Below are 26680 nucleotides of genomic sequence, written 5' to 3'. Positions count from 1 at the left end.
TGTGACAACACAGGTGGATGCTCGCCTGTGTTTGCACGGCCAAGGTTAGCTGGGGTGAAGCGCTGCAGTTTGAAATGCCTCACTAACAGCCTGCTAGCTCTCAATGCTAAACCAGCTAGCCTTATGACCTGAATCACTGCAGATGACATCTAGCTGTATGCATGTATAAGTCACCCTGTTTGCAAAATCTAAAGAATCTCTTCAGATTTCAGGGCTCACAGAAGTTTTCCTCAGTATATTCTGGGAGGCAGCAGCTCAGTGTTTATACAGATATCTGCAGGATCAGCAGGTGGAGCAGCGCTGCAGAGCATGCTCCACCCGCATTTATGATCCTCAAAAGGTCCAGTAGAACATCATGTGTCTCAGACGTGGAGGAGCTGTATGTGTGAACGCTGACGTAGCATCCAACAGACAGCGTCCGAGCGTTCACAGGGAGCAGGTGGGCTTGTTCCTGACGCTGCACAGATGTTGTACTCTGCCTGTATGCTGCTTTCACTTTGGTTTACAGTGTGAATACATCCACATACATGTTGTATTAATATGAACAGCTGAGAACACGGACAATGTGCCGTTGTGTGCTTCATGTGTAGGCAGTGACCTCCATGTTTGTTTGGGAGTCTGCAGCTTCTCCTGCGTGCTGACGGAGGCTGCTTCATGTGTGACCAGACTACATGCAAATGGATGCTCCCGTTCTCAGCCCTTTAACTCCACCTGAACCGGCTCTGTGTTTTACATAAGCGTGCTGCACTCCGAGGTGTCAGCCACTGTAACTCAGACAGATTTAATTGTCTTGTTATCACTTAATCAGCTTCCTATTAGCAAATTATTCCTGCTGGTGTCGTCCTATCGTCTCCCCTCATCTATTGTATCATGGAGCTGTAATCTGCTCGCTCTGTCCTCCTCTAACGTCTCTGTTATCCTGCTCTCATCTACAGGGAGGAGCCTTAATGATCCGCCCTCCCCAACACTTCTTCTTCTTCTCTAATTAATTTGTGACGCAGCTGCGGAGCCGAGCCGTCGCCTCCATTTGCTGAGAGAGAAACAAGCAACCTCTCGGCCGAGCCTCCACCTTTAATGAGCCGGAGAGCACCGCTGAGGACGCCGCTGATGAGCCAATCAGGGCCGGACTTGTGCCGCACGTCAGTAACTAGCACCCCACACCCTTCCCCTCCCCCTCCCCCTCCTCCCCCCTCACCACCTCCTCCTCCTCCTCCTCCTCCTCCCGGCCGCCGCCGCCTGCCTTTACATAATATAATGACTGTTTCAGTCAGCTGCTACACAAGCCGCCACACACTCTCTTTCTCCCTCTCTTTCTCCTCAACCAAACCCTCCCCCCTCCCCTCCTCACCCATCCCATAATCCCTCCCACCTCCTCCCACCCCACCCCTCCAGCTTTGGGCACCGTGCCAGGACAGAGCAATAAAGGAAAAAGAAAAGACATGGCGAGGGAGAGAGGTAGAAGGAGACGGTGAATGTCGCTCCACCTGGAGCCAGAACTGCTCTTCTTCTCTGAAAGACCACACCTGGACAGAGTCGGACAGGTAGACGTCTTCATCAAACACCTGACAGAAGCTTCCTCGCTCTCTCTAACCACAGAAGGCTCCCTCTTCCTCCTCACTCCGTCACAAACCAGCAACTAGACGGTGCCCAGACGTCCACGTACAGCATTCCAGCAGAAGGCAGGATTTTGTTCCCCCCTCTGCTGCTCCAGCTGTACAGTACCACAAAGAAAAACCCCTCCCTCCTCCTCCTCCTCCTCCTCCTCCTCCTCTACCCTCCCCCAATTCCTCAAAACCCTCCGTCTTTCTTTTCCTCCCCCTCTCGCACTGTAAAAATAAACACATGCTTACTTTCAGGGGGCCCCCTTAAATACAGCCGAGCAGAGAGGGCTTCATTTGTTCATATTACAGCAGCCAATCAGGAGTGGGCATGTGTGTGTGTGCATGTGTGTGTGTAGGTATGTGTGCACGTTTGTGTGTGTGTGTGTGCACGGGGGGGTAATAAAGGAGTGACACGGCCAAGATACACGCAGAGCGGAGTGATTTTTTTTTCTGCATCTTGCGCCATCCTCGCACAAGTCTTTGTGTGTAGGCTGAGTGTGAGTGTGTGTGTGTGTGTGTGTGTGTGTGTGTGTGTGTGTGTGTGTGTGTGTGTGTGACTGTGTGTGTGTGTGTGTGTGTGTGTGTGTGTGTGACTGTGTGTGTGTGTGCAGGGCGAGGAAGGAGGCAGAGATGGCAGCTCTCTCCTGACATAATGCCAACTCTTAATTCCCTCCTCCCATCCCCCAACACACACGCAGACACACACGCAGACACACACGCAGACACACACGCAGACACACACGCAGACACACACACACACACACACACACACACACACACACACACACACACACACACACACACACACACACACACACCATGTTCTTTATGCACAGAGCTGTCGATCAGATGGCTGCTGCTAAAATGTCTCCTCAGAATTAAACCAGCGGTGTTTCCTCACACTCCTGGTCCCTGTCCCGGTCTGTCCCGGTCCCTGTCCCGGTCCCTGTCCCGGTCCGGTTCAGTCTGTCCCGGTCCGGTCCGCCCCGGTCTGGTTAACAGTGTTTGCGGGCTCGTCGTCAGCTGACTGGGTGTAATGGTAATAAGTCCATTTGCAAACAGCACTGAGGAATCTGCTGCTCATTTCACGCATGATCTGCATCATGACAATTCATTTGGCTGATGCAACTCCTCTCCTCCTCCTCCCCGTCCGCCTCCTGTCTCTGCACCACCACCTCCACCTTCTTTAGTTTTACACACGAGCGGGAGGCAGGGAAGCGTTGTGCGTTTCATTTCTCAACAGTTTGATTCATCGGTGGATGTGGGGCTTATCGCAGAGGAGCAGCAGACAGATGTGTCAGCCCTCACTTCCCATCTAAGACAAAAAAAAGGAAAAAAAAAAACTACTGATCCGGAGCTGCAAATCAACAACCCGCCTCCGTTTGTGGCATTAATCCTGTCGTCAAAATGGTGGTGATGGGTGCAAAATGGCGGCTGTGGCACAAAACTGGCAGGACCCTGAACCCGAATCAATATGATAAACGTTTACACAGGAAAGCTCCGGATGGAAGGAGTGGGCGCGCACTTACACGTGTTTGTTTGAGCTGCAAACGAAGAGATACGACCGTGAGGAATCACATCACCGCTCGTGTTGTTGCAGACCAAATCTCTTCTAAACAATGGAACGTTCTCTGAGTGAAAAAGGTCTCATCTACGGTTTCAATGAGCCCAGGTCACCGCTGACAGAGAGTAAACCATTTCAGTTCAAAGGTCAGAACTGAATTTTAAGTCCAAATAACGTCACAGAGACCCTGCATCACACCTTCAGGCTGCTTGTTGGGGCTGACATGGTGTCCATGGTTCAGTCCAGCTGCAGTCTGAGCTGTGGCTCTGATCAGGCAGCAGAACAAGATGCTTTCTAATGCTCAGGAACGATGGACACCTTTAGAGAGTTCTCACGTACTGAGGATGCTCCTCTGATGTTTCACCTGTCACTGATGTTTCACCTGTCACTGATGTTTCACCTGTCACTGATGTTTCACCGCCTGTCTTCATCGTCCGTGTTGTGAGTCTCAGGAAGTAAAAGTTTGCGTCCTGCTAATATTCAGTTATAAACTCTGAGTGTTTCCGAGGGCAGCAGAGCAGGTTGTAGCATAACAGAATATTACCACTGAAAAGGTGTTCAGTCGAGAGCGTTATCAACATGCCTTCAATGGACCTCACCGCATGGCCACGCGGCAGACACCGTCCAGTCGAGGACAAAGCTCTGCGCAGGGCAAACAGAAATATAAAGTTCACGTTTCACACTCAGAGAACGTGATGCTGGACGCGAGTGTGTAAAGTTAGTGTACGATCGGCCGAGGACACACAATGCAGCGCTCAGCCATTTCTCTCTACATGGAGTTCGCCTTTGATCATGAGCATAAAGACGGTTTACTCACAGTTCAGATTATTATTCAGCCTACAGGCAGCTGGCTGTTAGACCCGTTTCATTCCTCAGGTACAGGCGTTCAAACTGTGGTGGAAGATGTAATATTGCTGGAATGATGTCAAAATAACTGCCCACTGATCATTTTCAGTCTATGTCTGTCTCACACTGATAACACGGGCCGGTACTTTCTGGACGGCTGTGGGAACTCCTGCGGTGCAGAGGGACGGACGTGCTCCCCGAGACAGAGGAGGTGGAAGGACAAACTACAAGTCTCATCAAAATTCACAACATTCGTTTGAAAGAGCAACGGCGAGGAGGAAAGTCCAACACTCAACCACTGACGAGTCACTGTGCCGATTACCTTCCTGTCGGCCTGCGCGACAGAAAACCGGTTAAAGAAAGAACAAAAGTGAAACCTGCAAAACACAAAGGAGGCGTTTTGTTGTCTTGTTTCACTGCTACAGGAGGTAATTCAAGTTTGCATGCAAGATGGGAACAAAATGGCCGCCGTGGACGATCCCAGTAAGATCCCCTAAGATGCATGGCGCCTGCAGTGCACATTAACAGCCAGCAGCGTATAGAGGCATGAGAGCAGCTCTCACTGCTGGCATATAGGTCATGTTAACTGTGGCAGTGCTGAGCTGTAGGCTGTGGGGGGGGGGGCTTTGTGCAGAGGGTCATACAGGGTGAGCAGCAGGACGCTCTGTACTCAGTCACATCACAGAGAACGCACACAGCATCCGACTGCACTGCAGCGCTCATCACACACATGTATCATGTAGCTTACCGGCAGCAGCTCACTTAAAGGTGCACAGGTGTTTACACCTGCGCCTGCTCTTCATATGTTACAGGGGGGACATGGCCGACAGGCAGCAGTGACACAGGCTGTAATGGCTGCAACATAATCCTTGATGGGTCAAAGGTCGTCCACTAAAAGTTCTTGTTGTTTCCACTGACAGGCTCAGATTGTTATTCTAAGTGAGTGACAACATGACAGAAAGGATCCCTACAGAGATAGACCTTTTTGTTACAGAGGAAGATGATTGTTTGAACCACACAGTTACTTTGTTTGTGTTATTGTGAGGCTGTGTGGTTTTAATGGTTAGGTCTGATCTAACACAACATTCAAAGTTAGTGATGGAGGCAGGGCGACACCAGCAACTCCTGCTCTAATAGATAGAATCACTGTTTCTGTCAATGGAGTCTGGTGGCTCTGAAGAAGGCTTGGGTATATATATTCAGATAAAATCATTCGAGATGATGTTAATTATGCTTTATAGATCCAACCGCTGCAGCAGAAACAGAGCTGGTGTTTACAGCAGCAGAGTGGAGCACAGAGCTGCACCTGAGACACCTGGTCATGGACACACCAGCAGGTAGGCGCTACTTAACTGCTTTCTTCTCTATCGCTCACTGTTGTGGACTGTGTGTGGTTCACTTGCATCACATGGAAATTAATGTGTAATTAAATCAACTTGCTAACAAGAGAGGGGAACGGAGAAGAAGAAGAAGAGATGGATGTGAGAGAGACGAAACGAAAGAGCTTTGGTATACTGTAGTTCTATGTTTATCTGTATTACTGGAGATAATACACTTCATTAGTTACATAGCCTAGTGAAATCCAATACAAGGGAAACCCTGTAACACACGTGTCACCCACATGAACGCTGCCTCAATGAGGCGTCTCATTGCCAACACTTTGGATGAGATCATTAAGTGTTCTTCACTACGATCGGTAACAAATGGACGTATACAGTTTTTAGTGTTTAGACTTTATGTACAATACATAGAAACATAAGACGGACATGGTTTTACATTCCAAGTGTCGGGGAAACGCGTTACAAAGTGATCCGTGTGTTAGAGTGTCACATTAGCCTACTTTCATAACGTAACACGTGAGCAGTAATCTGTTAAAATAAAGCAGCGGATTTCTCTTTTCCTTTTGTCTCCACAGAAACAGAAACTCCCAGAAGGTAAACACAGCTGTGTCAGTGCGCACGTGTAGCTAGCTAACTCAGCTAGCGAGCTGTCAGAGAGGACAGCGTTTACTTTGTGGAAATATTCACATGATTCTGAATGTTTGGGTGAAAGGGACGAGAACAACATGACGGTGAAATGTAAGCTGTGTCTGGAGGAGAAGTGCTCGTCAGCTGTGAAGAGCTCGACTTCAAACGTGAAGAAGCATCTGCAGCTAAACATAGCTCCACAACACTGGTGGGACTAAGAGCCTGTGTTGTTGTTGTCATGGAAACAGCTGTGCCTAATACTGTCTGCCTCTGCCCAGCTCACTGTCAGACTGTTAGCATCATAAAGAGCTGTAAAGGTTATACTGCGTCTGTCAGTCCTGTTATCAGGCTGCAGAGTTACAGATTATGGGCCGTAACCGAGGCGACGCAGAGATGGCAGAGTCGATACATTCAGAGGTAGACGTACAGCAGGCGACACGCCGTCCTGATGATATAACACACACGTGGAACGAGTCACAGAGGGGGGTTAAGTTTTGGTAAAAGTAATCTAACGCGTTACTTTTCTCAGGAGGTAACGCAGCAACGTAACGAGTTTTCAAAGTAGCGTAGAGACGAAGCTTCCTGGATCTGTTGTTGTTGAGCTGGGGTACAAGTTATTCACCACCGTGGTGAACAATTACTACGAGAAAGGCATCCACGTGTTTTCTTGGTTGTTCATCTGGAGCCTTACCTTTGACTTTTTCTGTTTTAGAATATTTTCAATGAATGAATGACCGATTATGAAGGCCCACACCTGGCTGCAGCAACCCCAAAATCATGTTTCACCTGCATCCACATCAAACCTCAGTGATACACACAGACCACAAGGCCACTTTAAGACCAAAACCTCAACTGCTCCTGCCAGCTGGTGGAGCACCTGTACAGGTATGAAGGTGATTGAGACATATCACATACTTAACCTGAAGTCAACCAATACAACAGGCCTACGGTCTGCTAATCTTAACTGGTGCTAACATCCAGCACTCCAGACTGTGTCGTGTCCTCCTGTATGTGTATTTCATTGATGCTGCTGCACCTGTGCGACGGCTCAGGTACAGTTCACAGCAGTTCTGTGTGTGTGTGTGTGTGTGTGTGTGTGTGTGTGTGTGTGTGTGTGTGTGTGTGTGTGTGTGTGTGTGTGTGTGTCCTCATACCAACAGTCCTGCAGGAAACTACAACCAGAGGCAGCTACTAACAGCTCCTTTATCAGAGCTGGAGGAGATGGAGAGATGTCCGGGAACAACAAACTCCTCCCTGAGCCAACGGGGGCTCAGCCTGCTGGTCCAGCTGACACGCACACACGCACGTACACACACGCACGTACACATACAGACGCACGCGCACACACACACACGCACAGCGCCTGGCTGTAAAGGATGCTGATGACGGGGCTGTTGGGAATATGACCAGGATTTGCATATGGCCGGTTTTTGACACTAATGAGGCCAATCAGGACGGCGCCCATAGCAACAGGGATGTAATTGGTTGCGTGTAGCGGCTCGGGAGGTGATGGTGCCGGGACGCAGCCTCTCAGCCAATCAGAGCGCGGTGAGGGATGCTGGTGGTGTTTTTGTTGTCGGTTCAATTGATCGGTGCAGAAGTCACATCCAGCAGGACCGCAGCGTGATCACACACACACACACACACACACACACACACACACACACACACACACACACACCTGCTGACTGCAACACACACACACACACACACACACACACACACACACCTCAGACACACACAACGCTGCTCTTTATTAAACGAGACAACAGCTCATTGTGGGCGTTGCTATGACAACCAGTCGTCTATTTTTAAGCCGTGCCACTAATCAATTCCTGCTCCGTCGCCTGAGGGGGGGGGGGGGTAGTGAGGGTGAGGGTGGAGGGTACTGATGGGGGGGGGGGGGGAGGTACGGGGCAAAGGGGAGGAGGGGGAGGAAGAGGAGGAGAAGGAGGGGGAGGGGGGAGGGGGAGTGTGGAGACAAAGAGCATCGCTGAAGAAGTGAGAGAAAGAAACGAGGATTCACCTCATAGCGACACAGAGAGGTCGTCATCACGTCAACACATCATCAGACTGTTCATCAATCAGCCGCTGACGGTTACACCCCGACCCGACATCATGGGGATTGTTTCACAGTTTACAACACACGATATTTACTGCTTGATTTCCTGCATACGGACATCGTCAGAGTGCAGGAGCATGATAAGCCGTCTCGTTCAGCTCGGAGGACAATATTTAATTTAAAGACAAAAATATGAGTCCAACATTAAATCATTAGTCCTGAGCCCATCAGAAAGTTTACAAACCCGTCAGCTGCTTCTCTTCAGAAGAAGGACATGACCCCCTGAAGGTAATGAGGCAGAATGCTCCTCTCGTAGTCCTGCTCTGTGTTCGGGATTTAACATTGTAGGACTGGATGTTTACATCTGTTTACCTGTGAACAACTTCACTTTACTTTTAGTGTGTTTGCATCAGGACATTTCTCTGACTGAACTCTGCACTGTAAGAGTTCAGGCCTGCTGGACACGACTGCACGCCGGCCGACCTCTGTAACGCCTCTAAAACAAGTCGTGCATATAGCTGTAACTCTTAGTGTCTATGTGTCTCTGCTGTTCTGCGTGTTTAACACACACTTCTGTTTGCAACATGTCCCTGAAAGAGAAGCCCAGAGAGCAGGATGTTTTTACCTCTACATTAATCTGAGGGGAGCTGACTGCACATGCTCAGTGTGATTACAAATTACTGTAAAATTCGGTGTAAAAGCATTTTAAACATCTAAAACGTAGGCTGCGTCCTATACCAGTGTAAAATGTGTGTTACTGTATTTTACCCAGACGATGGCGCTATAATCGAGCTAAAGCTTCATCATGGACATGCGGCGTCATGATTGCCAGCAGGGGTGGGAACCGCAGGGTAACTCACGATACGTGACCCACGATAACGATATCATGATACAGAGCAATAATAAGAATAATTGATATATTGCAAGACGATCATTAAACGATACGTCACGATATCTGATTAACTGAAGAATACAGGAGAAGGAACCGTGCAGGATGAACGTGTTTATTTACTGTCATTTGGTGTCTGTTTCACAAATTTTATCCTGCTGTCTTCTTCTTCTTTTATCCTGCTGTCTTCTTCTTCTTCTTCTTCTTTTATCCTGCTGTCTTCTTCTTCTTCTTTTATCCTGCTGTCTTCTTCTTCTTCTTTTATCCTGCTGTCTTCTTCTTCTTCTTTTATCCTGCTGTCCTCTTCTTCTTTTATCCTGCTGTCTTCTTCTTCTTCTTTTATCCTGCTGTCTTCTTCTTCTTCTTTTATCCTGCTGTCTTCTTCTTCTTCTTCTTCTTTTATCCTGCTGTCTTCTTCTTTTATCCTGCTGTCTTCTTCTTCTTCTTTTATCCTGCTGTCTTCTTCTTCTTCTTCTTCTTTTATCCTGCTGTCTTCTTCTTTTATCCTGCTGTCTTCTTCTTCTTCTTCTTTTATCCTGCCGTCTTCTTCTTCTTCTTCTTTTATCCTGCCGTCTTCTTCTTCTTCTTCTTCTATCCTGCCGTCTTCTTCTTCTTCTTCTTTTATCCTGCCGTCTTCTTCTTCTTTTATCCTGCCGTCTTCTTCTTCTTCTTCTTCTTCTTCTTCTTCTTTTATCCTGCCGTCTTCTTCTTCTTCTTCTTCTTCTTCTTTTATCCTGCTGTCTTCTTCTTCTTCTTCTTCTTTTATCCTGCTGTCTTCTTCTTCTTCTTTTATCCTGCTGTCTTCTTCTTCTTCTTTTATCCTGCTGTCTTCTTCTTCTTCTTTTATCCTGCTGTCTTCTTCTTCTTCTTCTTTTATCCTGCTGTCCTCTTCTTCTTCTTCTTCTTTTATCCTGCTGTCTTCTTCTTCTTCTTCTTCTTCTTTTATCCTGCTGTCTTCTTCTTCTTCTTCTTTTATCCTGCTGTCTTCTTCTTCTTCTTTTATCCTGCTGTCCTCTTCTTCTTCTTCTTTTATCCTGCTGTCCTCTTCTTCTTCTTTTATCCTGCTGTCCTCTTCTTCTTCTTTTATCCTGCTGTCTTCTTCTTCTTCTTCTTTTATCCTGCTGTCCTCTTCTTCTTCTTCTTCTTCTTTTATCCTGCTGTCCTCTTCTTCTTCTTCTTCTTTTATCCTGCTGTCTTCTTCTTCTTCTTCTTCTTTTATCCTGCTGTCCTCGTCTTCTTCTTCTTCGTCTTTTATCCGGCTGTCCTCTTCTTCTTCTTCTTTTATACTGCTGTCTTCTTCTTCTTCTTTTATCCTGCTGTCCTCTTCTTCTTCTTCTTCTTTTATCCTGCTGTCCTCTTCTTCTTCTTTTATCCTGCTGTCTTCTTCTTCTTCTTCTTTTATCCTGCTGTCCTCTTCTTCTTCTTCTTCTTTTATCCTGCTGTCCTCTTCTTCTTCTTCTTCTTCTTTTATCCTGCTGTCCTCTTCTTCTTCTTCTTCTTTTATCCTGCTGTCTTCTTCTTCTTCTTCTTTTATCCTGCTGTCCTCTTCTTCTTCTTCTTCTTCGTCTTTTATCCGGCTGTCCTCCTCTTCTTCTTCTTTTATCCTGCTGTCTTCTTCTTCTTCTTTTATCCTGCTGTCATGTCATAAGCGCCACCGCGAGGAGTGACACTGCGAGTGAAAATAGGAGGGAAAGCCGTTTAGAGCGCCACATACGTATTTGTAGGTTAAAATATCGATATTTGGCAGCAGCCTAGAGATAACTATCGCATGACGACAGGACGGGGCGACAATATATTGCTGAATCGATATTCTGTCCCACCCCTAACCGCCACTGCAGCCGCCACCCTCACAACAATCAACGTCACCGTAGGCTGAGCTCAACTTCCGCACCGGTCTCTCGCAGGATTACAAACTCGACACGTGGAAACAGATTGTAGGCTATAATTTGTTTGTGTTTTGAGTGTGTTTCAAACAAAGTAAATAAACATAACATTCTTACTAATACATAGCTATAGAAAAGCTTTTCCCCTCTGGGAGACGCCCTAAAAACAGACTGTCTTTTATTCAGGTGCGACTTATATTCCAGATATTACGGTAAATTGTGATTGATTGTGCAGCCGTAACAAACTCACATCACATCAGTGTCAGGGCACCGCTCACGTGATCTGACCTTTCTAATTCTGTTTTGGGAAACTTGATTTCAAATCGATCCTGTTGTTTTACACCGCTCCGGTCAGTGTGCTCCTCTCGCTCATATTCTCGCTCTATTTATAATTAACGATTCAATAACAGTTTTTCTGCTCAGAGTCTGTAGTTTTTATTATTGTTGGATTTTGTTATGTCTTTCTTTAAACCGGCGCCCGAGTCATTTCTTCGTTTCATGTATGAACATGATCTGGAACGACAATAAAACTTCCTGCAATCCTGGAATATTTGGACTGAATCAGATCCAGGTCGGATTTTTGAAATGTGTCAGCAGTCTGAACGCTCATCTCAACTTTGAGTCAGAATTCTGGACTTGTGGGGACATCTTGGACTGACTCCACATCCACACACATCTCTCCAGCAGCCATTCCTCCACGTGAAGCTTCTCTTCAGCTCACGTCTCTGCGGCTTCCTCTGCACAGCAACACGTAGATACAACTGTGAACACTCCCTTCAGCCATGTTTGTTTCCCCATGACAGCGTGCGGCATGTCACGTCTTTGTCATTGTTATTTTGTGCACGCAAGCCGGTTCAGCACCAGAACCTGGTCACACTGGAGTCTGATACATGCCACATAGAAAAAGAATAATTAGTCTTTAATCACAAACTGAATGTGATCACAGATGGAGAAGAGATGGTTCAGATTCAGAGTGAGGGGCTAAACCTGGAGGGCAGAACAAACTCAGTCCCAAATGTCCCCACACAGGCGTCTGAGTCCAGCAAGGCAGTGATCCCTAACCAGCTTCTCACCCACCAACACAGCCAGGTGATACCCAGGTGTAATATCAGACGCAGCTGTTAATCTGCGCCTTTCACATCGTATGATAAACATCCCAATCCGCGGTGTTCAATGCAATTTAAAATGTGCACATTAGCTGTTGATGATGAAATATAAGAAAGGTCATAAGTGAGTTCAAATGGAACGAGAGCGGCCGACACTCGCACGATGAGATGCGCTGCGTTTGTGTTTTTAGGGTTTTAACAGAAAAAGTTCATTACAAGCAGCTGCATTCAACCTCTGAGGATCACCAATATTCACCATGAAGTCTGACCTCAGAACAGCGCAAAAAGAAAAGATCATGTAGTGAAAAGTCAGGAGATCACCATCCACACTGATGATCTGATTGTGAGTGATCCAGGTGTAACACCGCCTGCCACTGGCTGACATCACCAGAGCACAGAGCGTCAGAGCAGCCCGACGTGTCTATCGAGCGTCTCGGTTCCAACACAGTTGGTTTTGTAGTTTGAGAGACTTCTTTTGTAAAGTTTACAGCCGGTCCTGTTTCTGTCCCACATTACGAGCTGAAACTATTCCAAAACTGTTTGTCTTTCAGTCATTTACACCCAAAAACTTAAAACAACACCAGGACCCAGGCTTCAAAATAACACCATGAAGGCCTATAAGGTCAGAAGCCTGTCCCCTCCAAAACCCCCCTGTACAAACAGACATGGTTTGACTTTGCTGTTCGGGGGGGGGGGGGACTATTCACAGAAAAATGTCGCTGATTATTTCTTCCTGTCAGACGGCAGAGGTGTGTTTCTTGTTGCTGTGGCGCTCCGGCTTCAAATGAGCCTCGTGTTCCTTTAAAAAAGGCAAAGACGTAATTTTCTCTGTTTTTTTGAAATGTATTTATTTTCACCCAGGGAACAGAGGACAGTGAAAATGCACTGAGCCGGTCTGAGCCGGTTTGTAACCTCAGGGTATGGAATTATCTCTTAATATGTAGCCGTTAGCGGTCAGGACGTGGAACAGCGAGACAGTCAGAGAGAGAGACAGAGAGACAGACAGGAGGTGAGGAGGAGGAGGAGGAGGAGGAGGAGGAGCAGGCCCGGTGTTTTCAGCGCAGAAAGAGGAAAATCTCTTCCTTTAAGAGCTGGCACTTTGACAAGAAAAGACTGAGAGCAGAACTTCAGACCACAGGGTGGGGCAGACGCTGCTTCACCAGCCGAACGGGAGGAAAAGAAAGAAAGAAAAAAAAGCAGCGGGAACACGAGACGTTTAGTCAGAGCGAGGCACGGCGAGGTAGACATCTTAAAATGGGGCCGAACGTGGCAGCCAGGAGGAGTATCAATATACACACACACACACACACACACACACACACACACACACACACACACACACACACACACACACACACACACACACCAGTAATCATCAGCAGAGATATTAGCTACACTAATCTGAATCACACAAAGCCACCTCACATCTGCACACTGCATTCTGGGTATTTTAGGAGCTAATGCATCGACGCTGGATGCTGGTGTTTGTTTACATCTGGAGCAAATGTTGCAGACGCTATTTTTAGACACATTACAGCAGAACACAGCAGAGTGACTGAAACCTGAAAACAATGAGGTGAGGGAAGAAGAAGAAGACGACATTTACTCCACTACATGATCGGACGTTATTCTCTTATTAGTGGGCTGTGCAGCACAGCCCACAATGGCCCCCTCTATAGCAAAGCTATAGGGGTCCATTGTGGGCTGTGCGAAGCACAGCCCACTATTGTTATTGCTCGCGCCTCTTTTTATTATTCTTCCTCCCTGATTTTCGGCACCTAACTTGCCCCGCAGCTTTGAGCGCACACAAATAAAAAATACATCAAAACGTGCGGCTCGTTCGGACTCGGTGTGCTATTATTTTTATCTCCAGAATATTAATTTTTCGCGTCGTAAGACGCGAAAAACTGCCACAAATTTCCCATCTGGAATGAATGGGACGAGGTCCAAAAAACGCACAAATCTGCCACGTTTTTCAAACATCTCCTGCTCTGGCCTACGTTCACCTAGAAACACCATTCAAACTTTAAAATGTAGGCACGGGTCTTGTCTATTTAAGTTGTATTTGAACTTTTTTCCTACCATGTTTCGTTTTTGAACGGTGAGCCTTTAAAGATGGTGAGTTATTTTGGAAAAATTCAGGATTTATAATGGGTGTGTATTGCGGAATGTTCGTGCAGAGCTAATTGACAGAGTGCGGAGACTCAAAAAAAACTCTCAGAAATTCTCTCTCTCTCTCGCGACCCCAGCCACAAATTACACAGTAGAACTGTGATTTTTTCACAGAGTTGTAGCCACACTTGTCTTCTTTCTCCCAATGTGTCTACTTTATCAGTAGGATGTACGGTTTTTCATTTATCTGCCCCCAACCGACAAGAGTAGCTCTCAACTGCTCCATTTACTCCAATGTTAATCGGGAGGAGGATTTTCCAGGATTCTCGAAAGTGCACCTGTTTTTAACTCGCTCCTATTACCACATTTTAGAAGCTAGGACCACAAAAACTTATGTCTGTGTTCTTTAAGGCCTTTCTGGCTTGATGGTGAAGAAATTTTGCCGATATCATGTTTGGTTTGGAAGAAATGGCAGTAGTTTGACGTCCTAAATGTGAGCCAGAAATCACGCTCAGATCAGCTGCCACAGACACCAGCTTTGGTCGTTGCTAGGGAGTAACGACAACCATCTCCGCGGCAACCGAGCTCAGCTGGGCCAATTAATTCTTCAGACTCCAAAAAACTCTCAGAAATTCTCTCTTTCCGTGACTCACCCCAGCCACAATTTACACAGTAGAACAGCGATTTTTCACAAAGTTGTAGCCACACTTGTCTTCTTTCTCCCAATCTGTCTACTTTATCAGTAGGACTTATGGTTTTTGATTAATCTGCCTGTAACCGACAAGAGTAGCGCTCAACTGCTCCATTCACTCCAATGTAAATCACACAGACAGACAGACTGCAGCAGAGTATGATCGTCCGGCGTCTGTGTCAAGTGCACAGATATCAGCCATCTCATTGGACAAATCCCCTCGGATACAGATGACAGACAACACAGGAGGACTCTGATTGGACAGTTGTGTGTGTGTGGTTTTTTCTGCCATGATATAACCTTCTGCTCCGTGCTGATCGATCTCATTTGACAAATCACCTCGGATACAGATGACAGATAACACAGGAGGACTCTGATTGGACAGTTGTGTGTGTGTGGTCTTTCATATTTCACGTGTATGACAAGAGTCCCAGCCTGAACACAATTACATGAAAATATTTCCCATCAGGCCTAGCGCCCGCTACTGGAAACAGGAAGTGACATATTTTACTCTACAAGCCCCTCCTCCAAGGTGGTAAAACATGTTAACCTCAAATTCATGTCAGGAAACTCGTAAGACCTTGATTAAGGTCTGTGACAAAACTTGTTCAGGTTACAACAGAGGGCGTGACCCTGGCGGCGCGGCGCATATAACCTTCGCCATGATGCCTCGCCATGACATTTAGGCTGCGATAACTCGCCTGTACTTCATCCTGTCTGCACCAAATTTCACATGCTTGATCAGAGTCCCGCCCTGAACAGATCTACACACTCCTTTCCTTACCAATACTATAGCGCCACCCACTGGTGACAGCCTGTATCAACTCTCATATACATTGTCCAATCTCCACCAAATTTCACAAGTTTGATGAGGGTACCGCCCTGAACACATCCACATATACATTTCTCACTCATAGTCATAGCGCCACCTACTGGGCAGAGCCTGTATAAACTGTCATATACATTGTCCAATCTCCACCAAATTTCACAGGTTTGATGAGGGTACTGCCCTGAACACATCTACATAGACATTTTTCACTCATACTGATAGCGCCACCTACTGGGCAGAGCCTGTATCAACTCTCATATACATTGTCTGATTTGCTCCAAATTTCACAGGTTTCATGAGGGTACTGCCCTGAACACATCTGCATATTCATTTTTCACTCATACTGATGGCGCCACCTACTGGTAAGAGCCAGTAGTAACTCTCATATACAATGTTCAATCAGCTTCAAATTTCACATGCATGATTATAGTCTCGGCCTGAACAGATCTCCATAGGAAATTTCCCAACAGGGGTTAGCAAAGCTATAGGCTATCCATAAGTACAGAATGTGTCTGTCTAGACTGTTAGCTAAATGTTATCATATTATCAATGTACGCACACAGACATGCAGCGCAGCACAGCCCACTCTCGCGATTTCCCAACGGGGAATTGTCTAGTTTATTATTACATCATGCCTTCATGCGTCCATTAAAGACGCAATTTTACATATTTTGGGGTCTTAATGATAAATGGGCAAAAACACTTTTGGAATGTCTCCAGTAGATGTGTTCATCCTGCAGCAGTGAAACAGGCTGTAATGGCTGCAACATAATCCTTGATGGGTCAAAGGTCGTCCACTAAAAGTTCTTGTCGTTTCCACTGACAGGCTCAGATTGTTATTCTACGTGTGTGACAACATTATGAGAGAGAACAACCTTTGTTGTCAAGGCAAGATCCCGTTTACAGGAACCAGAAACAGCCGTTACATCGCTCTCTGCACACACACCAGACTCCATTCATAAAAACACTGATTTTACCTCACAGAACACAGGAGCTGCTGATCTACAACTGCTTCAATCTGTCAGTTTCTTTGTGTGATTGTGTCACTTTGTTGTTAATTGTACAGATCCTACATAGAATTAGTCATACACAAAGTAACATGCACATAGAAAGATCACAAAGGCTTAGGACAACACTGTGTTCTGTGAGGTAAAATCCCTGTTTTTCTGAATGGAGTCTGGTGTGTGTGCAGAGAGCGATGTAACGTCTGTGTGTGGTTAAAACAATCATCTTCCTCTGTAACAAAAAGGTCTATCTCTGTAGGGATCCTTTCTGTCATGTTGTCACACACTTAGAATAACAATCTGAGCCTGTCAGTGGAAACAACAAGAACTTTTAGTGGACAACCTTTGACCCATCAAGGATTATGTTGCAGCCATTACAGCCTGTTTCACTGCTGCAGGATGAACACATCTACTGGAGAAAATGCAATTTGTTTGCTACCTTTTAGTCATTTAGAGCCAGAAATAATATATATATAAAAAAATAACACCCAGGTTTAAACATATTAGATTTCCTGCTGCGCGGTTATCCGAATGCAGCCCCCCCCATGACTCTGTCCACAACAGAATGACAGCTGAAGTTTCAGCAGGAGATTCAGACGAGACAAAACATCCCCGGCCTGTTGGAGGATGGTGTTTTGAATAAAGCTAGCAGCTCATTTTAACAGAGCGCAGTTAAAGCAGAGAGCTCCAGCTGTGAACGTGGCTCTGAGCCCTGAGAGTGCAGTTAGTGTGCCTGTTCTGCTAATGCTAATAAGTTAATCACTATAAATAAACACAGTATATCACGGGTTAAAGCTACTAACGCTTCTCCTGACTGCTGCCATGGTGTGAATACTTGAACGTGTGACTTTAGGACTGTGTTACCTGGTGCTTTGACGAGGGAAAGTACAGAGTTCATTATGCAAACACAAAAAAGACACGGCTCATAATTATTACGGTACAGACGTGGAGTGATGGTAGTTCTGACCATGACGAGCACTTTTCTAACACACTACAGCAGAGTATAATGTCCAACTTCAAGCTCACACTTCAGTCCCTGCTGACAGACCAGTAATTTTACTAATTTGTGAGCATGAATTCATTAATCTGACAGCATGAATGAACTCATTAGTCCACACAGGTAATTAATTCAAGAGCAGAAACCATGAATTTGTCTGCAAAAGTGTGTTTTCTTTCTCCTGATGACACCGGCCAGTCTCCATCATTCCCGGTGGTTAATAAGACATCTTTAAACTATTTTAAAAACACCTTAAAACAGCACATAGATGCTAAATGTAGGTAATGGTTAAATAAATGGCTATTGCATGAGAAGAAACAGTTCTTCAGTGTCCATTTTTTTGGAATCAAATTCTACACAAACACCTCTCATAAAAAGATCCTCCATGCTTCTTCACGATCGTATCTGCATCCCTGCAGAGGGTCCCCGGCCCTGCGTGCACCCTTCAGCGCACAGTGAGCATGAGGACGACTGCATCCACACACACGTCGACTGCTGTGACCTTGTGCAGCACCTGGCTAAATGCAGCACAGCAATGCAGCAATGATCTGCACACTGCTGCTTATTCACCGGCTGGATTAGTCACAGCTGCACTACAACTGGAGCCGCTCTCTGCACCCTGAGACTAAAGAGACTGCTCGATACCCACCTCCTCTTTTATCGGACTACTCCGTCATTACCTGCTTTATCCTACAAATCAAACTAATCAATTAGTGACAGCATGCAGGTATCACCTTATCCCACTGCAGAGTGAATGATGTGTTGATTACGAGGACTTCTTCCACTAAAGTAATGCTGCTCATCTTCTGAACTCTTTGCAAGACAATCCAACTTTTCTGTAACAACTCCAACTCCGACATAATGACACGTTAAATGTGTGCATGAGGGTATAAAATAACACAAAGGTAAAAGTTAAAGCCCTGGTTTTTGTACCTGTAGGTCAGTTTTCGGCACTGATCCTGCCCCCGTCCTTAAATACCGTACCGGTCCGTCTCTACTGCATCTTTCTTTGTGTTAAAGAGCTGCAGAACAAATACAATAAAGAGTACATCTTACATTTGTGGCCTACTGACTTCGGCACACTTTGCTTTCCCCGACCTACGTAATGTAAATACTGAGGATCCTGATTCATATCTATTAAGCTAATTAGCATAAGTTAAATATGCATGAAAGTTTAACTGGATGGTTCCGACTCCAGAAACTAACCTGCTGTGCTGAGCTGCAGAGAAGATGTCTCACTCTGCTGGAGATAATGAAACTACAGAAACTCTGACTCTACTGGTCTGTTACTTTATGGCTAAGGGCCTTTTTAAGCCCACAGACACATCCACCAGCTCTGCCACGCCAGCTCCAACTATAACCAGCTTGCAGGTAGTGCATTTACACTCACTTGCAAACCGGCCAACTCCTCGGGGGACCGTTCCCCCGGAGCGGACTGCAGATGGACCGGACAACAGGAGGTAACTTGTGTGTTATTGTGATGAGAGTGAAGAAAAGCATCATTTATTTTGTTCACCAGTAGTCCCTTGCTTACATATCGTGATTTGCGATTGCTACATTTGGAGCTCGTGTTCTGATTTCTTTGTCTGCTTGTATTGTTGTCCTCTCTGGTTGCAGGGTTATGAAATACTCCAGGTAGCATGTTTGGGACGGTTCGTAACCTTTAGGGTTCACGGATCAGACTATCAGACTATATATGCATGTTATATACAAGTCGACTTTATCAAAGTAAAACTACGACAGAAACTCGGCAGACAGCAGCTGCAGAGAGCACTTCAACCAGACAACAGTTTCACTTTGTTCTGTCATTAAGTCCCCCTGTAATTACCCCTAACTGGTGACAGCTGATTAGACCTGCTGACAGAGACGTTTGTCAGTTTAACCCTAAACCTGACCCGTGTGGATACACATGAAACACACAGAGTGACAGTGGGGATGTCATGGAAACCTTTACTTCTTTTATAACAGCGTTTAAAATGACTGATTGAAATGCAAAACGTGTCACAAATAATCATTAACCTGCAGAGGTTTGTCGCCCAGAGTGAAGTGAAAGTAAAGCTGGGTAACAAAAAGCTTCAAGCTGTACAGAAACACTAATCTACCTGCTCAGCAGCAAACTGCAGAAACACACAGTCAGCATCTCTCTGGTGAACATATGGAGCAGCTAAAGAGAGCAGAGTGACGCCATCATTAATGTTATTAGTAACACCTGTGACTCTCCTGCTGCGATAAGTCAAAATGTCTGCCGTGTGAAGGACCATGGAGGAAATACTGAACCACCAGAGGGATGCAGCTTTTATTTTGAAGCAGCCACAGCTTCCTGTATCCTCAGTCAACGCCATCAACAGATATTAGTGACCTCCTCAGTAGGTAACCATGAAGATAAGACATTCTGTGTTATAGAGCAGGATCATGCAGCCTGTTAATGTTTGGATCCTGCAGTTTGAGACGACGTGAAGCTGCAATACAAGTTTTTATAACCTCTCAGTATCTCTGCTAATGCTGCTTCTCTACTTAGGTTACTTCTCTTGTGATTCTATTAAGCACTGCCTCTTTGTGTTCAACCCTCTCACACTCCATATGATATGTTTCATGTATATATAATGCTCCGTTGTTGTTACTCTTTGTAAGCAGAAATCTGGCGCTTGGACTTATTTTGGGATAAATAAAGTTCTGTTATCTTCAACATGCCTAAAGGTAAGTAACAACCCCTTAAAGGTGCAATCATTCTGATAATGCAGGCCTAAGCCCCGCCCCCATCTCTTTGTCTCACACACACACACACACACACACACACACACACACACACACACACACACAGTATATTTTTTCAACAAGCCCCTAAACCTGGTGGCCAGAGTACATTTTTAGCTCGCCAAAATAAAAGCTCAAGTACAAAAAAATCTGAATCAAAAAGTACAGAAAAGCCAACGTAACAACATTCCTTAAATGTGACACTTCAATACTAATAATATTAAGTCTATATAAGAATTGAATATTCGAGTACTTTTAAAACATGCAGCGTTAACTTTAAAGCCTCTTAGCTCAGCGACGGCGTCATCAGGTCAGGTCAAAGTGTAAGGGTCAGTGTCAGCTTCTAAAAGACTAAAGCCACCAGAATATGAGGACGTGGTGTGGAACTGCTGGATGACTGTAGCTGCCAAAGCTGCTCTGGTTCAGAGTAGACGCAGCCAAATGTAAGCGTTTAAATAAACTACACTTTGTGTTGCAGATAAACGCTCACGGGAGAAACCTGCAGACAAAAAGAGATCCTGTAAATCGTCACAGGTAGAAAGCCGTGGACCTGTATGCACCTGGGGACTGTCACAGACCTTAGCGTATGTGACCCACGCGTTCACTGACTTCTCCTTCTGCATGAAGGACGGTGAAAATGATTTCACCTGTCTAGACTAGATTACCGACGACAGATTTAGAGGAACTACAACGTTTTCAACAAAGACAAGAAGTTTTGATGAAGAGTTTCTAATGTTCACACACATGAACAAACTCACATGAAGGAGCCTGAATCCAAAGCACCACTGGCCTCGTTTAAAACATCATTTTGGTTCTTTTATATTATCATTTGCAAATATTTGCATTAATAATTGATTTTATCCAGATTTTCATCCTTTCATTTAAGAAAGTAACAACAACCAGACTCCACACCAGCAGGTGAGAGCTACGATCGCACCACAGTCTGCTTTAATTAGGCCCAGTTTCATTGTGACCATTTACTTGAACTTGGTTGCACAATGTCATGTGACCTTGACATGTGTAAAACTTGTCTGAGCATCCACGATGGAGGATGGAGCATTATAGACTCCTCCAGGCTGCATACCATCATCACCACCTGCATCAAGACCAGACTCCTCCTTGGGGATAAGAGAGCACCTTTCCTGAACGGTCATCGCTTTGCACTCAGCCTACACCGGACCTTCACACAGCTGATCCATCACTTCTTAAAGTGTGTCTAATTGTCCAGTTGTCAGATTTTGACCTTGGCACGAGGCTCATCATGCTGTGTGATGATCAGACCAGCACACTGAAGCCTTAATGTGACGTCCACTCCAGCGTTGGTAGCTTGGAAAACAAATCACACAATGCTAGGCTACATTTCAAACACTGGGAAGTCCTGGTCAGAAAACACGATGCAAATATTTGCTTCATTCTGGTAGGCCCCTCTGTGCCGTTAATAACTCCCCATCACCTGTATTACCTGTAAAGATCAAAGGCGTTACCCCTCCTGGTCTATAAGGTCGACAGTGGAACCATCAATCATTTACCGTTTCCCACCTGGTCTGGAGGTGAGTCTCAGACCAGCTCTGTTAGTCCACTGAGGTATACACCGTTTAACCTGAACCCTGAGCTGGTTTTGCTGCTATGTACTCTGACAGAGCTGCACAAGAATCCAATATTGATCCTGATCATGATTTTATCTTCACGATTAAATAAACATGACTGACGCTGATATTGACGTTTAAAACGCTCCGCCTGTAGAAAACTCTGCTGCAGATCAAACCAAGCGCTCCCTAAACTAACAGCCCCTCCCCCAGGGGGCGACGGAGAGGTTTGGGCTTCACTTTTGGGGGAGCTGGCAGGTCATGTGATGAGCGGCGACCTCACAGAGAGGAAGAGTAAACAACAGAGACGGCCGGAGAAACTAAAGTCAAACGTCTGAACAGAAGACGAAGAGCTGGTCCCCTGAAGCGGCTCGTCAGCGCTTGTTTGGAGGTGTTTCAGGTTTAAGTGATGTGAAGAAGAAACAATAATCAGCAGAGAGGTCATGAAACCTGCGTCTGCGCCGCAAAGCAACACGACTAACTTGTTGAAGCAGCTGAAAGAACAAAGTGCAGCATGATGAGTGTGTGAAGGCCGAGAGGAGGAACGAGCTGCTCCCCGTCCTCCAGCGTCACGTCAGACATCCAGAACAGAGACGCTACACAGAGACACCCTATCACCCAGCTCCCACAGACACACTGACATTACCCATGATGCACCACATTCAGGTAAAGAAATTAATAAATAATTGTGATTAATGATCTCAATTTTGATCAAAATAACCATGTAACCACTTTGACCATAATCGTGCAGCCCCGTTCTTCAGAAGAAACAACCACAAGTCTTGCATGTCTTATAAAACGCCCTCTCTTCATGCGTCTGATCGAGCACACGAGGATGTTTGGATTCTATATTTTACTGTTCTGTGAAAAATAGATTATTTGAAGCCGATACATCATTCCAACGCTCTAACTGGAAGTGACGCGAGACGAGGAGGACGTCCTAACCTGCTCTTTGTGTCGCTTGTTTGAAATACTTCAGGCCATGCTTCTATTAGTGCAGACTTTGAAGATCCTTAATTCAATTTGCAGAGCGAGAAATCACACGCAACAGCAACAATCTATCTCGTCCATTCATCTGTGGCATTGCTCATAGCGTATCTATTTACGTCAGAGACCATTTTCGTGCTCCATCCATTAACGGCCATCGATTTTGTCATTAATATTTAATTGACAGTATTGGATTTATTTAAACAACTTTATCGTACTTGAAGCGTGCGCTGTGCAGATGTGTAATCTAGCAAAATACGTACGTCAGTATTAAATGACTTGATTGGGGGGCAAAAATACTTGACCAGGAAGTCCCTAATTTAGAAATGAATGTCTCCCTGAGCACAAAAGCCGCTCATAAATCCATAATGACAAAACTTAAGGTTCTCTAACTCAGAGATTTGTGTTAATCATGGGTAACAGTGCGTTAATAAAGCTCAAATATTTGCCAGGCAGGTAACAAGACACGTCCAAAATGATCGTTACCGACAGATTTATGCATCAGTAGTGATTTTTCTGTAACATCTCAACAAGGCACGGCTTTATAATGCCAAAACCTTAATTACACAGATTGCCCTTTCATCACAAACTGCACTATAATACCGTATAGGTACTGTACAACTGTGTCCTAACAGTACGGTGTCTTCATCTGTATGCTAGCAGGGCTGCCGGGGGACTCTGAGCCTGAAATAGGGAGAGGAAGGACTCCATCATTGAGAATACTACAGTTCATTCACACTCTTCAACAGCAGGGACCATTCATTCATACAGACAGACCCACTATCACTGTGAGAGTGGAGGGCTGAGTGTATCAAGGTCTGCCAACTTTTATCTCACAAACCAAAAGGCTGTGCAGATATTTTACCTCCGCGCGCTCAGGTGGAAGAGCTGTGAGGTGAGCGGCACGAGGAGACACACAGCTGCTGAGAGGAGTGATGGAGGAGACATGACAACAGCTTCACCTGCTGTCAACAAACCAATATATACGGTTTTACTGTGTTAACTGGAGCAAACGACTGTAAACACGAAATATCCTGACTGGAGCTTGTTCTCTGAATGTCTTTATGTAATGTGGGAAAGTATCATAAACATAATCTGAGTTGTCACATTCTAATCTAACAGAGACTATAATACAGCACAGTCAGAGAGCTAGCAGTCATGCATCTGCATGTGACTCATGTAAATCTTGCAGCAGCAGAGCAGACACCAGCTCAGGCCAACAGGCACGACATGAGCGCGTGCATACTGCAGAATAATAGGCAGCACACATTAAATATTGATCCCCGGTTGGTCTCTAACGTCATCTGGACATGTTCCTCCGTTAATCCGCCGCTCAGGACACAATCAGCCGCTCGGCCTGGATCACTCCGAGCCCTTATAGTGAAATGCTGCTTCTGCTGTCAGGCGCCAGGCAGCCATTTAGGTGCATATGGAGCCAGTTGAGTCTAAATGGCTGATGCATTTCGAATTTTTCTTCCTAATTGCTGCGAGGCATCAGCCCCCCCGGCCTCCTCTTAGCGCCTTTTAATCCGCCTCTTCACGCAGATTCGCCTCAATATAACACGATAAAACCGTTTTAACGTCTAATCTGCATCCCGGTGCTCTTTAAATAACCGTTAACACGTATTTAGAGAAGCCTGGTTCTTTCTCCGGTCTGTCTGAACCCCCAGAGACTCCGGATCAAACAATGAAACGGATTGGAGGCTTTCCGCTCACAATGAAATCACAACATCTCCGCTAACAGCTCGGTTAATATAAAATTAACCCGGTAATATTCAGACAACCGTTAACGTTTCCGCCGGTATTTAAATATAATTAACAGTTGTCTGCTGGTCGCCAACATGTCAGCCCGCATCAATAAACAGCGAACAGAGCCGCTCTATTGTTTGTCAGCGGATCCACCGGCAGCAACACGACACAACAGCAGCTAACCGTCCGGCTTTAACGGTTACCCCTCCGGAGCCAGGCCCCGCGCTCATCCCCGGGCTCACCTGTGTCTCCTTTCGGCTCGGTGTGTACCGTCTCCGGGTTCACGGTCCGGTCCTGACGCGCTGCAGCGGGCTCCTCACCACCAGTCCCCGGCACCGGCAGGCAGCACTGAGCCGCTGATTGGGCCTCGGCAGACGGTCACCCCCTCGGTGCAGCCAGACAGAGCGCTGGTTGGTCGGGCTGTGACTCCGTGAAGCCCAGACACTCCGCTGATTGGCTGTTGGTTTCCCCAGAAGACCCAGACACATAGCTGATTGGTTATCCGTGGAAAGGCTCTGACAGCTGATTGGTCGGTCATTTCCGCGGCGGAGAAAGAGAGAGCGTTGATTGGCTGGTAGTATGTTGTTGTCTGTGTCTGGACGGAGAGCCATGTTAACTCCAGCGGGGCTAAAGAAACAATGTGTTCGATTACATTCATTAAAATAACGGGATAGTTTTCGGCTTTTTTACGTTAATTCTTTAACATAGGCGCAGCTGGACTCCTCCTGGAGCTGTCAAGAGTTAAAATAAACCTGGCTGCTACATTTGTAGCCTGATGTGTTGTTATACCGGGTTTCTAACGGGTCTATAAACACGCATGTGCATGACAAAGACCTGAGACAGGGCAAACAGTGACAGCAGTGCGGATGGAGATGGATGATAGTGAACGTCATGACTGTCTGCTGTGCTCTGTGTGCACCGTCAGTCACAATGTCCTGACAAAGAGCAGTTCCGCCTGCAGCGTCATGGTCCGTACAGGTGTCACTGCTCAGAAATATGTCAGGTAAAGACAGGAGTGGATTCTGATTACTGCACAGTTTATTTCAGTGCTGCTAATCGCGCTAATTCCTTCACATGCAGGTTTGTGTGGACTGATGATGCAAACAGGATGCAACGAATCAGGTGCTCCATATGGGTCACATACCTCTATTGTCAGTTAGCTTAGCAGTTACAGCCGCTCATTAAAACACACAGAGTTCATTAAAATGTTTAAATTATGAAAATTAATTATTAGATTGTTTTACACATTTGTTTCCTTGAAGAGACAATAGCGAGCCATCACTGATAGCATGTCTGTTGGCTTGCTGACCTACTTTGCATGTTGATAAATTAAATTATTTATCATCTACTTAACATAAGATTTCCGGAAACTCTAATTCTGCAATAACATCCTTTATACGATCGCAATAGACGATCTTTTCCAGTTTCATCGGTCACACATCAGTGTGGTACAGTATGATAAAATGTCTCATGTGGTTCACATGTGGCTTATTTACATAATGATCCGATTCAGCCACAGTTTATTTTTGAATTAAAAGCAGTCCCTTAAATGATCCTTCCTGGTGACTAAAGTGTGACCTGCAGGCAGACAGAGTCATGTGGAGCTTCAGGCAGTCTGTGCAACAATGCACATTATAATAGACCTGCTTACAGGCTGCAGACAATGAACCAAGTCAGATTTATGTGTTCGCTGCTGTTCATGGTGACTAACATGCAGACTGAGCCCTCTGCTGGCTGAACAGGATTTAACAGACTAAGGTCTGCGATACTGTTATTTATGGATTTAGTTATAATGTCATTTTAGTAACATTAAAGAATTAGGAATCCTTAAAAACATAAATTGCGCATTAATTGATCAAATGTTCTTTCTTTTACCAGAATAATCAGATCAGTATCAGCAGCTGCTGTCTGTGTTTCTAGCAGCACCAGAATGAGTGACTTGTGTGTCTTAATGCAACGACTCGAGCTGACTTGTCTGATTCTCACCAGTAACTTGGGATTGTTTGAGACTTGCACATGTGTGACTTTTTCTGACTGTACAAGCGTTAAATGT

At 45.7% G+C, this 26680-nt stretch overlaps 1 protein-coding gene across 1 annotated transcript in view; it reads right to left on the bottom strand.

Annotated features, from left to right (window-relative positions):
• Nucleotides 1-24959, bottom strand: part of gatad2b (GATA zinc finger domain containing 2B) — a 46452-nt gene extending 21493 nt beyond the window's left edge. Inside the window, exon 1 of the mRNA XM_069681581.1 lies at nucleotides 24870-24959. The gene's annotated coding sequence lies outside the window, so the exon portion shown is untranslated. The remainder of the gene's footprint in view (nucleotides 1-24869) is intronic.
• Nucleotides 24960-26680: the final 1721 nt, after the last annotated feature.

The sequence above is a fragment of the Semicossyphus pulcher genome, unplaced genomic scaffold (genome assembly GCF_022749685.1).
Source record: "Semicossyphus pulcher isolate SPU_LCO1_2020_fin unplaced genomic scaffold, fSemPul1.0.p SCAF_5, whole genome shotgun sequence".
NCBI lineage: Eukaryota > Metazoa > Chordata > Actinopteri > Labriformes > Labridae > Semicossyphus > Semicossyphus pulcher.
This window is presented reverse-complemented; position numbering and strand designations above follow the sequence as displayed.